Source organism: Ursus arctos, unplaced genomic scaffold (assembly GCF_023065955.2).
Source record: "Ursus arctos isolate Adak ecotype North America unplaced genomic scaffold, UrsArc2.0 scaffold_11, whole genome shotgun sequence".
Taxonomy (NCBI): domain Eukaryota; kingdom Metazoa; phylum Chordata; class Mammalia; order Carnivora; family Ursidae; genus Ursus; species Ursus arctos.
The window spans coordinates 65,431,297-65,448,549 of NW_026622775.1; the positions used below are offsets into that span (position 1 = coordinate 65,431,297).

Sequence of the window (17,253 nt, forward strand, 5' to 3'; positions counted from 1 at the left end):
CGAGTTCACAAGTGCCCAAAACTCCTTATTGTATGAGCAAATGGGAACCCTAAAACTTGAGCTGGCTGGCTGGCCCAGGTGACTCACCCAAGATCATGTGGTGGGACAGTGACAGAGCAGCCAGTGACCAGACCCAGGTCTCCCGTGCCAGGGGAAGGCTTTCTGTGTCCCTCATGCCTCTCCCAGGGAGGGAGCACAGGTTGGGGGCTAAGTATTTAGCAGACAGGAGCTGGAAGGGTTTTTCTACACAGAGAGTCAGGTAGAGAAAGAGGGAGAGGGCTCAGATGTACACTCAGACCAATGGAGGGCCACTCTCTGGAGATAAAGGAGCCAATGTGTACTAAGTGTTTTCAAATCTTGGGACTGCAGGATCCAGAAAGCTCTGAGAGCAGTTACCATGGCAAGCCCTATGCCTGTGCACAGTTAGGTCAAAGTCTGGGTTACTAAAAACTGCCAACCTCTGTCTTGCAAATCTCTCTTCCATATTCCCACAGCAATTTCACCCTGGACCAAGGCTCCCTGCCTTTTTTCCTACACGCTGTCTTTCTCCTGTCGTTCACTCTGGCCTACGTGAGCTCAATATGCAAGAGGATAAGGGAGAAGGGAAAGGCAAGGATCCATGGATTAGAGAGACACGGGAGAGGTTTATAAAGAGATTACTAAGCTCCCACTCGAAATCCCTGGCTTCCTCTCCCTGGGCTCTAGGAAACCTCCACATTCAAGAGATTCTAGGAGCTCATCCTGACCCCTGGGGAGAATGCAGTCCCTGCTGTTACAATTGGCTGTTGTGATGCCAACACAGGGAATGAGGAAGACCCCACCTGGCCTGGTGAGCCAGGTCGGTGTGCAGGGAGGGAGGGAAATGGAACATCCTATCCTGGTAATCTCAGGCAGTTAAGAAGGAGAACAAAATGAAAAGCACCTCCCTGCCCCAGAATTTCACACTGGGATGAGCTGATAAATTCTGGCAGATCAGGGGATGCAAAGAAGCACCGAGGCTACGAGGGGTGGGGTGGGGAGCAACAGGTTTCCCAGGGGTCCTGTATGGAGCCTCTGCGAGGAGTCAGGTTGGGGAAAGTGGACAGGGCTGCAGGCAGGAATACAGGACTTGAGCAAAGGTTTAGGGGGGCCCAGAGAGCAGATCACGCTAGTGAGGGTGAAGGGCTTACTTGGAAAGTATGGCGGGGGGGGGGGGGGCACTGGGTTAGAAGGGTAGACAGAGGTCGGATTATAGATGGCACCAAAGAGCGAATTGAAGGGATTGGGATTTGTCTAGAGGCATGGGAGCTTCCCAGGGAACTGGAGGAAGGGGAGAGTCTCCTAGGTAATATTAGGGGGTATCAGCTAATCAGCTTGGCCTGGTCTTGAGTGGAGCCTGGGTGGGGAAAGGGAAGACAGGAATGAGAATCACAAAAAGGAGTCTGCAGGATTAGTGATAGGTAAGGTACGAGCAGAGAAAAGCAGAGAAGAGGAGAAAGGGAAGAGAACTTCAAGGTTTCTGACCAAGATGCCCAGGAGAATGACAACTGCGTGAACGGGAGGGATGCCTGGAGAAAGAGATGGTTTGGTTTGAGAAACTGATGAATTTGGCTTCTGACATGTAGCACTGAAGGTGAATTACTTGAGTGGAAACATCTTGTAGACTCTTGGAAGTGAGGGGCTGAAGGGAGGAGGGTCTGGCTAGAGGCAGAGCCTGGGAGTCATGTGAAGTGATGAGGGTGGGGGTGGGCAGCAGCCTAAGTGCATGTTGCCCCTTGATTCTCCAAGAGGCTGTGGTACAGAGCTTGTCGTTAGGCCTGGAGACAGGCTAACACTTAGTGCATACCTAGCATACATGGAGTCTGTGGGAAAGGGCTTCTCTGTGAATCAAGGGCCTGGAAGAAGGAGAGGATGAAGGAGAATGGCAAATTATAGATATAACCGAAACAATTTGATATTCCCATAAACCCTACAACTACTTTTTTTTTTTGAGATTTATTTATTTATTTAAGAGGGAGAGAGAGAGAGCAGGAGCATGAAGGGCAGAGGGAGAGGGAGAGAGAATCTCAAGCAGACTCCACGCTCAGGGAGGAGCCCAACATGGGGCTTGATCTCACTACCCTGAGATCACGACCTGAGCCAAAACCAAGAGTCAGACGCTTAACTGACTGTACCACCCCGGTGCCCCAATCCTATATCTTTTCAATTCAGCCAAGGACCAATTTCAACTCAGAGAATGGAGAAGCCTCCAGTTGACTAGCAGATATCTCTAAGACCCCCAAATCATCCTGAATCACATAATTTATCCAGGCTCTTAAGACATGAACTGTTATAACATGTCCTACCTGCTCCTCCCAGAATGTCAAGCTCTCTTTTCTCAGATCCACTTTACCTGCTACCGCCCAAATTTGATCAGGCCCCCCTTCACTCTCACCAGCTCTCCGCAGCCTTCAGAATAAAGTCCAAACTCTTTAGCCGCCAGGTTCAAGACTTATCTTACTTTCTGCCCTTTATCTTTATTGTCCTTTGACACCCTCGGCTCCACCCAAAATGACTCATTCAAACGAGGCCTTCCCACCTCTCTGCTTTTATTTACACTCTTCTCTGACTCTCTGACCACAAGCGCCATCCCAAGTTTCCAAGGTCATCCTCTACCCATCATTTCAGAGCTTTCCCAAATGCCACTTCCTCCAAGAAGCATCCCAAGACTCCCCAGACAGAAATAACCTCTCTCTCCATCCTCTGACATCACCGCACTTTACGGGTGCCCTTTTATGGCACTGCAAGTCCCCATGTCTCACAGTTCCGTGTCTTTATGTATTACCTCCCCGACCAGGCTGTAAACTTACTGAGAACAGATAAAGTCCTTCACATGTAAAGAAAGACTGACCCTGAGAGTCAAGGAGGTGAAGAGGGGAGAAAGAGTAAAGAGATCTCCAGAACAAGTTACAAATGAGACAACTCAGGCTCTGTGAGGCAATGTCACCCAGGTAGAAAGTGACCAAGTCAAGTCTCAAACCCACGTCTCTCTAAGCCGCCACTCTTTATCTCTCCAGGCATAGTGCCTGGGGCGCTTTCTGGGGCATTTTCACGTATGTGGAGGATTTCTCTCGAGGACCTCATCAGGGATGCTGTCCTTTTTCTTCATTTCTAAGTGAGAACAGTGAGGGCTGGAAAAGTCACGCCCGAAGTCGCACAGCTAGCGAGTGGACGAATCTACACTGGGGCCACATCTTCTGACTCCTGATCCTCTTTCCACTAACCCAGGCTCCCAAGTTGCCTGAGCTCGGAGCTTGGGAACTCAAGCCCGGGACAGCCACTTAGCTCTGCTTAGATAGGCATCACTGTAACATCAGTGCTCTGTGTTCTTGTAAATAGTGGAGGGAAGGTAACCTGCTGCTAGTAAGGGTGCCTTCTGAGTGTCAGATCTCCGGGAACCTGCCCGGAACAGGAGCTCGGGGTGGGGAGAGTGGAAACCTCTGTAAGAGAGAGGAGCTAGGGTCCCACCCCAAATGCACCTGGAGAATGGAGATGTGCTTGTGACTAGGGAGGAAGTAGGGGGCGGGGCCAACTAATTTAGAAACCAGGAAAAGATGTGATGCTCCAGGGGCCAGGACCAGAGAAGGGGCTGTTCTCTCACAGGTAGGAAATGGATCCTGCCCCTCCCCATCCCCCAGGAGCAAAGCCCAAACTCAGGGTAGAATTCCCAGCAGGACTTTGAGGAGCTGCCTAGACCCTCGGGTGTCCCAGTAGGGATGCAGCAGCCGGGGGAATCTGAGAGAGCCAGGTGGCAGGCAGACCCTCAGAGAAAGAAGGGGCACAGGGAAAGGTTGGTCCTATGCCCTCAAAGTTGTTGGGAGAATTGACCTAACCGAAAGGGAGACAACAATTAAACCCAGTGCCAAGTTCTAAACACTGGGTGCAGGGTGTTCCTGTGACCCCCCAGCTAGTGAGTAACGTGGCCAGATTCTTTGCTGGTGGATTTCAAGACAGAAAAGGCAAGAAGGGCACTGGAGAGGAGGAAAATGTTAGTGAACTTGTTGCCGAGATAGAAAAGGGCAGGATCACCCTTCCATGGATGTTGGCAAGGTTGATCTTAGTTTTGATCACATTGCCCAGCTGCCTTATGAAAGCAGCAGTCCCCTTAGTGCTGGGGAAAGGGAAGGACTAGGGCAGAAGGCCTTGGGAACCAGAGGAGCGTCCTTTCCTGCCGCCCACCCATAGCCTACCTGGAAAACAAATCCTGCATTCCCACCCATCCGCCCATCATGTCTAGGTAAAAAGGGCATTGGAATTTGCAGCCTCCAGCCTGCTCTCTTAATCAAACTGTCATCATGAGTAATAATTATCCCTTGGGAAACAGCAGAGTGACTCAAAAAGCAGTCCCCTCCCCCACCGCCACCCCCTCGCACAGCTCAGAGCTTTGTTCAGGGTGCGGAGAGCCCCAGAGAGTGAAGCCACCAGCTCGTGAAACCTGTGAGCTTAAGTAACCATTTGGACTCCAGGGTCTGATGGGCAGTCGCAGAAAGTCTCTTGGGCTAAAGAGCTCAATAGGGCTGGCTGTTCATCAAATACGGGGGGGTGGTGGTGTGCAGGGCAAGAAGCAAATCCTGCTGGAGCCGTGATGCCTGTCAATGAGCCAGCACGAAGGAGGAGAAGCCGGGAGTGCCGTCCCTCAGAGGATGGCCTTTTCCCTCAGGGGCTTCCCCACCCACCCAGATTAACTCTGAGTATAAAAATATAATGATAAGGAGAGCCACACTTATTCAATGCCTACCATGTGCCTGTTGAAGGACCAAATTTTTGCGTACAGTTGAGGCTTTTAGGAAGCTGGTGCATAAGGCCATCTGGGACCTTAAAATACTGAAACAGGCCATGCGGGTTGGCACATGCCTGCTACCCCGGCCCCCTACCTACCTGCCTCCTCTATCACCTCTGTCTTCCAGATAAGGACAACCAGGCCAAGTGACTTGCCGAACGTCAAGCTGTAAGTCGGAGAGCTGGAGTTGGAACCCTGGCCGACTGACTCCAAGTGTTTGTACTTGGAGAACTGACGCAGAGTCTAAGAGAAACCCTCAATCACCCAGCCAGCAAGAACTTCTCTTAATTACCATACTTGCAGCCCTGAGCCTGCCGACCGCTGGGCATCTCTAGCCTTCTATGTGTGACCATCTCGGAGCCCCATCCATCTAGGAGGCCAGGGCCATGCGGTCCAGAGCCCATGACTCCTGGGCAGGGGGAAATCTAGGGGCTGGTAGAGACCTACCACTCGGGGTCTACCCTAGGGTATGCCCCTCCCTTCCCTTCCCTTCCCTTCCCTCACCATCAATGTGATTGCCTTAGCAGTATTCAGGACACATGGAGCTACGGCCATCACCATGGAGGGCCACTTGCTAAGAGACATACTCTTCCCAGGCTGTTCTGACCCATGAGAAATGGGTGTAAGCTGCGGTAGGAAGGTTTTGGCTGACATGGGTAGGGGTTTGTGTCCACGGGGGATATGTGATGCAGGGACAGCTGTGCACCAGCACTCAGTCCCTGAAGATCTTCTGTAAGTTGGACACTGCTGAGTCTAGGATAAAGGAGATCCCTCCTGGCTAGAGTTATGGGATGAGTAATGTCCTCTGAAAGACCTGCTTGGTCCCAGAACTGCACCCACATCGATGGTCACTAGATATGAAATGCTATTTCCTTTGAGACAATAATAAGTCCCCCCCCTCCACCGCCAGGGTTCTAGAGACAAAGTCACAGAATGCTAGGAGATCCAGTGATACAGAAGTCTTTTTCTGCAGGACCTTGACTGTGCAAAGACACATGACAAATCTCCAAGAGCCAGCTCATCTGAACATTTTACCAATGGAACACCCGTAACGATCTCATGGCATAGAGTTTCTCTGAACACTGTTTGGCAGATGCTGCTCTAAAGATCTGGGGACAAAACACTTACCACTGGGCAGGGGGATGGGGAGATTCAGCCATTGGAGAGGGACCATTTTTAACTCCACAGTCCCCACAAGGGGAACACATTTTCCATTTCCTCTTTCTCTTAACAAATTCTTAATTTCCTCCAGTTCCCTTTTAGGAGGCCCCTAAATTGCTCTCACAAATGTTCCCATTAAAGTCAAAGCATGGTTCACAAGGCACCCCTACTTCATCTACCCCCGCCATGAGTCTATTTTTCTAATAAGGTACTCATAAAAATGGGAATGATGGCAGTCAAATTTTATAGCGCATTTGTTTATGCCAGGCACTGTGCTAGGTGTTTTATGTGGGTTCTCACTTGTAACTCATTCACATTTTCCTTCAGTTAATTCTGCCCTGAGGGCCCCCCCTACCTCCTCCAAGAGGAGAGCTGGGGATCTCCTCCCCTGGAAGCAGGTCATATGTGAAGGGAAGGGTAAAGCTGAGAAAAACAATTCAGGCTCTCTCTCTCTTCTCAGGAGCTAACCCACTCTCTCACTAGGAGTAGGATCCCTACCACATTACTTCCCCTGGGACCCTCTGAGTGCTCAATAAATATCAACAGAAATCAATGAGCCCCAAGCACTTTGTGGATGCTACTTTGGTCACCCCCGTGAAGGGGTTACAAAAATTCCTTTCTGCCACTTTTTCTCAAGCACTCACTAGGCAATCTACATACATTATCACAGATACTCCGAACAACCTGTTATTCCTGTACTCTTTCAGAAAAGAGATTCCAGGGCTCCGAGGAGCTAAGTGGTTGACACGGAGCCTCACAGGGGGCAAGTGGCCAAGCGGGGATTTGAATCCAGGTCCATCAGGTTCCAAAGCCCAATCTCTTTCTGAGGCATCACGGTCCTTCAGCTGTGTAGATAAACACGCAGACCAAGGAATTTTTTTTTTTTTCATAAAGAAATAACATGGTCAGTCAGTGAAGGAGTCCCAAACTGGAATCCAGGAGGATTGGTTATAAGACAAATATGCCCTGAAGACTGTTCTCATGGCACATGGGCACTGCCCATCCTTCACTTCCCAGCATGGGAGTATCATCACCTTCTTTCTAGAAGAGTATTGCCAAATAAAATACCGGATACCCAGTTAAATTTGAATTTCACATAAACAATACATAATGTTTTAGTATAAGTATGTCCCAAATATTGCACGGGCTATACTTATACTTGAAAAATAGTCATTGCTTATCTGAAATTCAAATCTGAGTGTCCTGTGTTTTTATTCGCTAAATCTGGCAACCCCACCCTAGAGTCAGAGGCATGCTGGGAAATCTCCTGCCTGGCTCTGGGTCCCAAGTGCTGCTCCAATGGGAGTTGCCATGGCAGCCTGAGCAGGCCCTTCTGGAGCTCTCTCTACTTACCTCCCCGGCTTCACCTCGCCCCTGCACTCTCCATGCTCCAAACACGCTGAGCTGCTTTCAGTTTCCTGAATGTGTCATGCTGCTTTTGGCCCCAGGTCTTAGCACATGGTGTGTTCTGAGCTTGCCTTCTTCCCTCTCTCCCACTCTCTGGCCACTTGCTATTGATCCTTGGGGTCTCCACTTGGAGTCACTTCTGCCAGGAAGTCTTCCCCAACACCCTGATCCCCGCCCCTTCCCATTGCAGCATGTAGCATCCTCAGTCCACCACGCTGCTCCAGAGAGCGGGGTGGGTCACAAGCATCCTTGTGTCCCCGCACCAGCACTGGCATGTAGCCTCAGGTAGGAAGTCCGGAGATGCTTCCTGAATGAATGAACGGATGGATGGATGGAGACTGTCCAGGCAGAGCTGCACCTCTTGAATGTGACCACTTCCTTCCTCCCTTCCATCCTTACTCACTTTTTTTTTTTTTAATCTCTGCCTCCTCTCCCTCCCTCACAGTTGTGAAAGGCTGGGGCTTAGGTTCACAGAGGCATGTCCCGGCCTAGACTCGGGTGAGGAGAAAGCAGTCAAGACACAGAGGGAGAGTTCTCCTCATGCCCCTCACCGGATTATGCCATACCAACTGTCCTTAGGGGCTCAGGTCTAGCTACAGGTCAGCAGAGACTTCTCCTTGGCTTCCAAATCCTCCTGGCACATGCCCCCTCTGTGTGCAAACTCTGCTCCCCTTCTCCCCCATCCCTTTAAGGGAACCTAATTGGACTGAGCCCCGAGTTTGGGGTGTGGGGAGATGCCAGTGTCAGATGGCTGAGGGTTAGGGCAGGTGGTGGGGCTCGGTGGGCTCAGAACATCACCCATATGTTCCCTGTTCACCCACCCAAGGCTTTGCCCACGCACAGCCTGACAGCAAGAGAAGGCAGCACAGAACTTAACCCTTTCGTGGAATTTAGAAGGTAGTTTCACAAAGAACCAGTGAGCAACCAGTGTTAACTTTAACCCCCAAATACACACACACACACACACACACACACACACACAACCTGGAGTTCTGCCTCTATGCCCCTCACAGAGCCCTACTTGCTTCCAGTCAGGGCTTGATTTAGAAGATGCCCTCTGGGGGGCAGGAAGTCCATGCGAGAGCAGTGGGGTGTGCTGGGAATAGGAACAGGGTAGGGGTGCTGAAGGGCATGGGGAGAGGAGAGAGGGGGGAGGGCAGGGAGAGACTCTGAGGCAGCGCCTGAAGTTGGATTCTGAAAGCCCTGGTCTGTTGCTCTCTGATCTGACCTTTCCAGGCAGGTGTCGATTTTGTGCCTTCTCATCGCCCCCAACCTCCCCTCCCAGAATCTGTTAAGAGGACAAAGAGGGAGAAACACCCTTCAGTCTCAAATTAACTCCAAAAATAGAATCGCTCTGCCCCTGGGGGAAGGCTAGCAAGGCGGGCGCGCAGTGCAGGGGCGACTCCGACCACTGAGTTCCTTTTCCAGGAACTCCCGCTCCCGTCCAGGTACCCAGAATCTCGGAATCACCCCCTGCCAACCCCTACCACTCCGGCCAGCCTCCAACTTGTGGCTGGGCGCTCAGCCCGGATCTCGGGAGGAGACTCACACGGAGAGAAGCGCCGACTCCGACGGTTCCTCGGCTCGGCCAGGTGAGGCGCTGGCGGCGCAGCAGCAGGTACAGGTGGGTCGGGGGCTGCGGAAGGTAAGGGGTTCGCGGCCGCTCCGGAGGCCTCTGCTGAGTAACAGGGCTGACAGGTTTGTGTTTTCCCCTCTCCTCCTCCGAGTTAACCACACCCCTGCTGCTCTCCTCCTCACTTCCTTAAAGGGTGGGGTGTGTTGTCTGTGGTGCTGTGTGCCTGCTCCAGCCTCTTACCATAAACCCTGAAATAGACGCCGCCACCAATTCCCCGAGCTGCACGTGCCCACCTGGGGACCCATCTCCAGGAGCCCCAAAGGGGTCTTCTGCCGAGGTGGGCCCTGTGAGCGGCTGACCCCTCCCAATTCCTCCCACCTCTCCCCTCCTCCTTCCACTCCGCTTGCAGACTTTTGGAGGCCACACTTAGAGGTTGGTGTTTCCTGTCTATCCTCCAGGTAGGTTTCAGAGTGGGAGCTGGTTACCTGGCTCCCATAATCTCAGCATCTGGGCCCCTCCAGGTCTCTCCCTGTCCTAAAGTGGCCCCATCCCCTTGATGGGACCCTGGAGATCAGGTGAATATCACCAGGGGCTTTGGCAGAACAGATTCAGGTGCTTGCGCTGTGATAGGGCAGGACCAGACGGTGGCACAAGAATTGTCACAGAAGCTGGGCAGCCTTTACCCAGCCCCATCTCCATACCAGCTGACTTCGCTGCCCACAGAGGCTGGTTCACCTCTTTACTCAGGCCAGCAGAGCAGTGAAATTCAAGGCAGTGACTCAAGGGCTTAGAAACCTTTTTTCCCCTGTCACTAGAAAGATTCCAGACTTTCCCCGAGTGGGAGAACATGAACCAGACTTAGCATAAGGTCAGAAAGCTGGCATGTCCTCAATGTCCCCCACATCCTCAAAGTTCCTCTCCAGAGCCCCTGCCCCAAACTTCTTCATTCTGGGTCCTGTGAAGGACTGGGGTCACCCACAGTTCTAGAACATGCTATTCACAGGGTTGTCTCTGAAGATGGTGCTCCCTGGAGTTGTGTTGCCATATGTGACAGCCCAGCATACATGACAGCCCCCCACCCCATACTACCTCACCCACTAACCCCAAACTCAATGAATCAGCCACCCCAGGAGAAAAACAGGAAAATCCAGCACTTGGTGAGCATATCTAAATGTCAACCACTGTTGCCAAGAAAGCATTCAGTTTACACGATTTTATTCAATTTCCCCCATTTTCTGAAAAGAAAACCAAGACTTAAGATTCCTTAACTTGTCCAAGGCCACAAAACCAGAAAGTAAATGTTTCTCGAAGTGTGACCAGAGGACAGACGACTTGTAGCTTTTAGAATGCAGATACCTGGATGGCACTGCAGGTTTATTGACAATCAGAATCTCTGAGCCTGGGGCCCACGTGCCCAACCAAGGCAACTGACAACCCATCTCATGAGAGCTCGTAGCCACAACTGCAGGAGTTCCCCCTGGTTGATCCCATTCACCCATTCGTGCTATTCCCAGCACCAGGTAATACCGGCAACCCGCAAAGCAGTCAGAAGGTGTCAGGGGAGACCTTGGTTAGGGCTCATGGTGATCAGGCAAGAGCAGTGGGTAAATTGGGGTTAGCAGGCAAAGTGTGGGGAAGACTAATGGGACTACTTGACCGCACCACAAGCAGATTGTAAGAGGGCCTCGGAAAATGGGGGCTCCTTCCGTGTTCTTGTGCACGGAAATGAGATGACTGTTGAGCAGTTGAAGGTTAGATACTTGCATTAGCTGGTGAGGTTCTGTGTTGGGCTGGAGGCAATGGGAACGAAGGAGCAAAACTAAGCCAAACAGGTTTAAGGAAAGGTGAGTTTGTGTATGCTGCCTCCATGTGGCCAAATCCATAAACTACAATCTCACAAGGCCCTAATTTGAGACGTTTTCAGATGTTCAAAATTTTCAGAGGATGTTGAATTCTTCAGAGATGTTTCTTTAAAGCTCGGAAGCCAATAGGTTTTGTTTATGAAAGAGACCTTGGGAAACTCCCTGGGATGGATACTCTGCCTGTAGGTCTCCCTATGTCCTGTCCAAAACTGGTCATGAAAAATTAAGGTGACAGAGTCAAACATGTCGGCCTGATACCTGCCTTTAAAAAACCTATCAGAAATGCTTCCAGGAGCCTAGAATTCTATGTAAATTGCTCTTTAAAACTTCTACTGATGGCTCATTGTGTGTTCTTAACTTTAGGATGGTAGTTGGTGGAGCAGGTTTAGATGCACACAGGAAGGACCCGGTCAAGAGGGAAGACGTGACCTTGGCCCAGTGAATTCATCTCTGAGTTCGTGTTTCCTAATCTACAAGAGTAGAGGAATTAGTACTACCTGCCCTACCTATTTCACAGGGTACTGTGATGCCCCAATTGATAGGTATGAAGATATGCATACTATGCTGATTATTATGCTATTGTGCTGTAACATGCTATGATTTTATTTTTAGAAATAATGGGAATTAGGGGCGCCTGGCTGGTTCAGTCGGTAGAACATGAGACTCTTGATCTCAGGATCGTGAGTTCAAACCCCATGTTGGGCGTGGAGCCTACTTTAAAAAAACAAAAAGAAATATTAGGAATTAAATAGGGTAGGTTTAGTGGGGAGAGATTACATAGGTATCTGTTATACAACAGTTGCAATCTGTCAAGTGTTCACTGTGTAACCAGAACTTTCATCTATCATCTAGTGGGCCTTCCCAACAATTCATTGAAGTAAATAATAGTATTCTTACTTTGTAGAAAGGGAAAGGAGACTTGGAAAGGGTAAATAATTTGTCCACAGCCACCGAGGTGGGAAAGAGCAGGGCTGAATATAAATCCATCATTGACATGTAATGGTAAGTCATCGGGGTCTCTCTATCATGGATAATGGAATGAAATCACATAATGTAAATTTGGTATTAAAATACATTTCATTTTTGGGTGCCTCCGTGGCTCAGTTGGTTAAGCGTCTGACTCTTGATCTCAGCTCAGGTCATGATCTCAGCGCTGTGAGTTCAAGCCCCACATTGGGCTCCATGCTGGGAGTGGAGCCTACTCAAAAAGAAAAAAAATCAGAATACATTTCATTTTAAAAGAGCAGTATGGTTGTAAGTGTTTGGAACAAAAAAAAAATGAACAAAGAAAAAAGTCATGGGCACAAGGATTAAATAACTGAAATCCTTCATCATCAAAGGACATTTACCTCTAATTAAACCAGGTACCACTGGGTTTGCTAAATGGACCACAGTTGAGGCCAACCCCCCCCCCCACCAAAAATAACAAAAAAAAAACCCAAACCTCAAAACCATGTCCTTGACTTCAAAAGGACTCGGTTTCATTCATGAAAGCACAGCTGGTTGTCTTCCTTTCTTCCCTTATAATAGAATCCCTGATTTTTAGTTGGTCATAGGCTGCCCTAAATAAAGACTGCAAGTCCCAGCCTCCTTTGCAGGTATGGCCAGTGATTAAGTTCTGGGCAATGGTTAGTGAGTGGTCGTTATGTGTGCAGCTTCAGGATCGCGTCCATCAAGGGAATGGGCAAGCCTCCACCATTTCCTTTTCCACCTGCACCGAATGATGGAACCTGGAGCTGCCATCCTGGTCTGTGGTGTTGAGAAATGAAGTCTGGGTCTCCAGTGCCATCAAGCCACAACGCTAGCCCTAGACATGGTCTGGACCAACTTGAACTTTTACAGGAGAAATTTACTTAAATTTTTTAGGTTGCTGCATTTGGGGCTTTCCTGTCATCATAGCTTCAAATGTATCCTAACTAATATACTATCATTCAACCTATTTTCTTTTGTTTATAAATTAAGGCAGAACCTCAATGTCCTCATCTATAAAATGGGAATAATTTACTATAGGGTTGTTGGAAGGACTAGAAATAACACATGCAAATTTCCCTGCTAGTGCCATGGCTCATAGCTGACATTAAATGGAAGGTATTATAACCCATTGCAACTTTTAAAAATGTGTTCCTGAAACTAAAATAATGGTTACTTTAAAATACTCCACCACTGGGGCACCTGGGTGGCTCAGTCCATTGAGCATGTGACTCTTTATTTCAGCTCAGATCATAATCTCAGGGTTGCGAGATGGAGCCCTGTGTTGGGCTCCATGCTGGGTGTGGAGACTACTTTAAAAAGGGGGGGTAAGATTTACCTAAAATACTCCACCATACCCATCCCCCCAAATGTAGAGGGGAAAAGTGAGACAAAAATAGCAAATTTGATTACTAATGTAAGCCGAATGATAGGTAGGTGGGGGCTAATTATACTGTTCTCTCTCACATTGTGCTTGAAAATGTTAAATAAAGTGAAAAAGCTAAATAAAATCTTTCTATGGAAGAAAAAAAATGGATTCCTGGACATAATCCAAAGTGAATCTTTTGGGAAAAATAAAACCATATTAAATCCATTGAGAAATTAATTTGAGGACCAAAGAGGGAGGGCAGATGGAGAAGTCAGAAGAATATTTTTATTTATTTATTTATTTATTTAAGATTTTATTTATTTATTTGACAGAGATAGAGACAGCCAGCGAGAGAGGGAACACAAGCAGGGGGAGTGGGAGAGGAAGAAGCAGGCTCATAGCGGAGGAGCCTGATGTGGGGCTCGATCCCATAACGCCGGGATCACGCCCTGAGCCGAAGGCAGACACTTAACCGCTATGCCACCCAGGCACCCCTATTTTCTTTTTAAAGACAATAGGCAGAGTCTCAGTGCACAGAGGCCGGGCAATTTCCATGGCTCTGGGCACTGCTGTCTGGCTTTGGGTAGCTCCCCAAGATGGCTGCAAGGCAGTGGGCTGCAGGGAGCTCGTGCAGAGTGCCCATGTGGAAATGGAGCCTACCTGTTGCCCTACCCACTTCGAGTCAGCTCCATGACGTCTGTGACTTTGGCCTTCTTGGCTCTCAATCCCTCACTCCCACTTGTGCGCTTGCTCGCCAGGTTCACACAGCCTGTGGATAAGCTCTGAAGCAATGGCATGGCTGTATGAACCTTGCGTTGCCATTATTGACATCTGCAATTCTAACAAATGTGGCTGGCTCTCTGCCTAGACCACGCTAGGAAGCATCAAGTGGCATTGAGAGCAGGCTGCTACAGGCAGATTGGTTGTTAGCAGCAAGAAGCACCTCTAAAAAAGAAAGAAAAACAATGTGTCTAGCAAATGCAAGAACCCTTAAAACATAGGCATCTGTGGCCATTTACAGGACAGAGACAAACAACCCTATGTACTGCGCTAGCTCCTGGGGGCACCGCTTTATTACCCAGCACAGCACAGTAATTGTCTATTTTGGTAAATCATGAAGGAAAGTTTATATGATGTTCTGCATCCTGTATTTTAAGAGGGAGAAAAAATCATACAATATATTTTTTAAAAAATCAATTCGAAATATTTGCAATAAAATAATTGGGTGCTTAGAGAGAAATTTCAGGAACATGGAAAATCCATTTCAATTTCATTTTGTCAAGTACCAAGTTGCCTGTCTGTAGTAGAGTATCTTACCAACCTACCTCCTTCACAGTGAAGAGCAGCAGTGTGTAACCCTCACAGGGGACATCCACATAGGTGCTGAAAGCCTGAATGTTCCACAGAGACAAGGCAGGGGGTGTGAGGAAGCTAGCTGGTAGGGTCTGTGGCCAACTGGAGAACAAATATCCCTCCTACAGGGAGAACCTGCTTCTCAGCTCAAAAGTCTACTGCCATGCAGAAGGGGAAGCTTAAAGTAGCAATGAAGCAAGAGCTTTCTTTCTTTCTCTTTTTTAATGATTTTTTATTATATTATGTTAGTCACCATACAGTACATCCCCGGTTTCCGATGTAAAGTTCGATGATTCATTAGTTGCGTATAACACCCAGTGCACCATGCAATACGTGCCCTCCTTACTACCCATCACCGGTCTATCCCATTCCCCCACCCCACCTCCCTCCCCTCTGAGGCCCTCAGTTTGTTTCTCATAGTCCATAGTCTCTCATGTTTCATTCCCCCTTCTGATTACCCCCCTTTCTTGAGCTTTCTTTTTCTAAAAGCAAAGACAGACAATGAACTATCCAAAAAGGAAATTAAGAAAATCATTTACAATAGTATCCAAAAGAATAAAATACTCCGGAATGAACTTCATGAAGGAGGTGAAGACTTGTATGCTGAAAACTATAAAACATGGCTTAAGGAAATCACATGACATAAATAAATGGAAAGATAGCCCATGTTCATGGATTGGAATACTCAGTATGGTTGTTAAGATGTCCATACTACCTAGAGTGGTCTACAGGTTTAGTACAATCTCTATAAAAATCCCGACAACAGTTAATGCAATAAAAAAAAAAATCCATCCTAAAATCAAATGGAATCTGAAGGGACCCTGATGGTCAAATAATCTTTACAAAGAAGAACAGAGTTGGAGGTTTCATGCTTCTAGATTTCAAAACTTATTACAAAGCTACAGTAATGAAAAAGTGTGGTACTGACAGAAAGACAGACATATAGATCAATGGAATAGAATAGAGAGCCCAAAATACACTCTTGTGTATGTGGTTGAATGATCTTCAACAAGGGTGCCAAGGCTATTCAATGTGGGAAAGGACAGTCTCTTCAACAAATGGTGTCACTAAAACTGGATATCCACATGCAAAAGAGTGAAACTGGACTCCTCCCTGACACCATATGTAAAAAATCATTCAAAATGGAGGGGCTCCTTGGTGACTCAGTTAGTTAGGTGTCCAACTCTTGGTGTCAGCTCAGGTCATGATCCCAGGGTCCTGGGAGCATCAGGCTCTCTGCTCAGAGGGTGCTTCCCTGCCCCCCACCCCTCCCCTCGCTCGTGCACTCTCTCTCAAATAAATAAATCTTAAAAAAAATTAATTCAGGGGTGTCTGGGTGGCGCAGTGGTTAAGCGTCTGCCTTCAGCTCAGGGCTTGATACCGGCATTATGGGATCGAGCCCCACATCGGGCTCCTCCCCTGGAAGCCTGCTTCTTCCTCTCCCACTCCCCCTGCTTGTGTTCCCTCTCTCGCTGGCTGTCTCTCTGTCAAATAAATAAATAAAATCTTTAAAAAAAATTAATTCAAAATGGATTGAAAACCTACCCATAAGATCTAAAACTATAAAACCTTAGGAAAAAAAAATAGGGAAAAAGCTTCATGACATTGGATTTGGCAATAGTTTCTTGGATATGTCATCAAAGGCAACAAAAATAGCTACAGATCAATTGGACTACATCAAAATAAATAATTTCTATACATTGAAATCAACAAAGTGAAGAGGCAACCTACAGTAGGGGAGGAAGTGTTTGTGAGTTATATATACATATATATCTGATAAGGTGTTAGTACCCAGAAGATAGAAAGAACTCATACGACTCAACAACAAAAAATTACCTAATTTAGAAATTGGCAAAGGACTTGGATCAACATTTATCCAAACATGATACCCAAATGGCCAACAAGCTTATAGAAAGATGTTTAACACTACTAATGATTAGGGAAATGCAAATAAAAACCACAAGGAGATTATCACGTCACACCCAATAGGATGCCTACAATAAAAAGAAAAGAAAAGAACAAGACAAGTAGGCCAGGATGTGAAGAAAGTGGAACCCATTTGCACTATTGGTAGGGACGTAAAATGGTATAGCTACTGTGCAAGACAGTATGGCAGTTCTTCAAAAAAGTAAAAGTACCGTTATAATTCAGATTCCACTTCTGGGCATATATCCAAATGAACTGAAAGTAGAGCCTTGAAGAGATGTTTATACACCCAAGTTCATAGGAGCATAATTCATAAGAGCCAAAGGTGGGAGCAACCCAAGTGTCCACTGATGGATGAGTGGATAAACACAAATGTGTTCTGCCCATACAATGGAATATTATTCAGTTTTAAAGAAGGAAGAAATCTCTAACATGGGGTACATGGATAGACTTTGAGAACATTATACTAAGTGAAATAACCCAGCACAAAAAGACAAATACTGCGTGATTCCATTTATATGAGGTACCTAGAATAATCAAATTCATAGAGACAGAAAGTGGACTGGTGGTTGCCAGGAGCTGGGGGAAGGAGGGAAAAAGATTTGTTTAATAGGTGAAGAGTTTCAGTTTTGCAAGATGGAAAGTTCTGGGTATTGATTGCACAACAATGGGAATACACTTAATATTACTGAACTGTACACTTAGAAATGCTTAGAATGGTAAATTTTGTTTATTTTAGCACAATTAAAATTTTTTAAGTGAAAAAAAAGCAAAGGTAGAAATCTTGACTTTCTATGTAAAATCTCCTAATTTGCAAATGTTGGCAACTGTC

General features: G+C 47.5%; 1 protein-coding gene and 1 non-coding gene across 2 annotated transcripts in view; one reads left to right on the forward strand and one right to left on the reverse strand.

The window, feature by feature from the left end:
• The window catches only part of PTK2B (protein tyrosine kinase 2 beta), a 121,408-nt gene extending 112,222 nt beyond the window's left edge, over window positions 1–9,186 (reverse strand). The window contains 1 exon segment of the mRNA XM_048212225.2: window positions 8,916–9,186. The gene's annotated coding sequence lies outside the window, so the exon portion shown is untranslated.
• Window positions 9,187–11,436: 2,250 nt separating this feature from the next.
• TRNAK-CUU (transfer RNA lysine (anticodon CUU)) lies at window positions 11,437–11,509 on the forward strand. The gene has a single exon. It is a non-coding gene; the product is annotated as a tRNA-Lys (tRNA).
• Window positions 11,510–17,253: the final 5,744 nt, after the last annotated feature.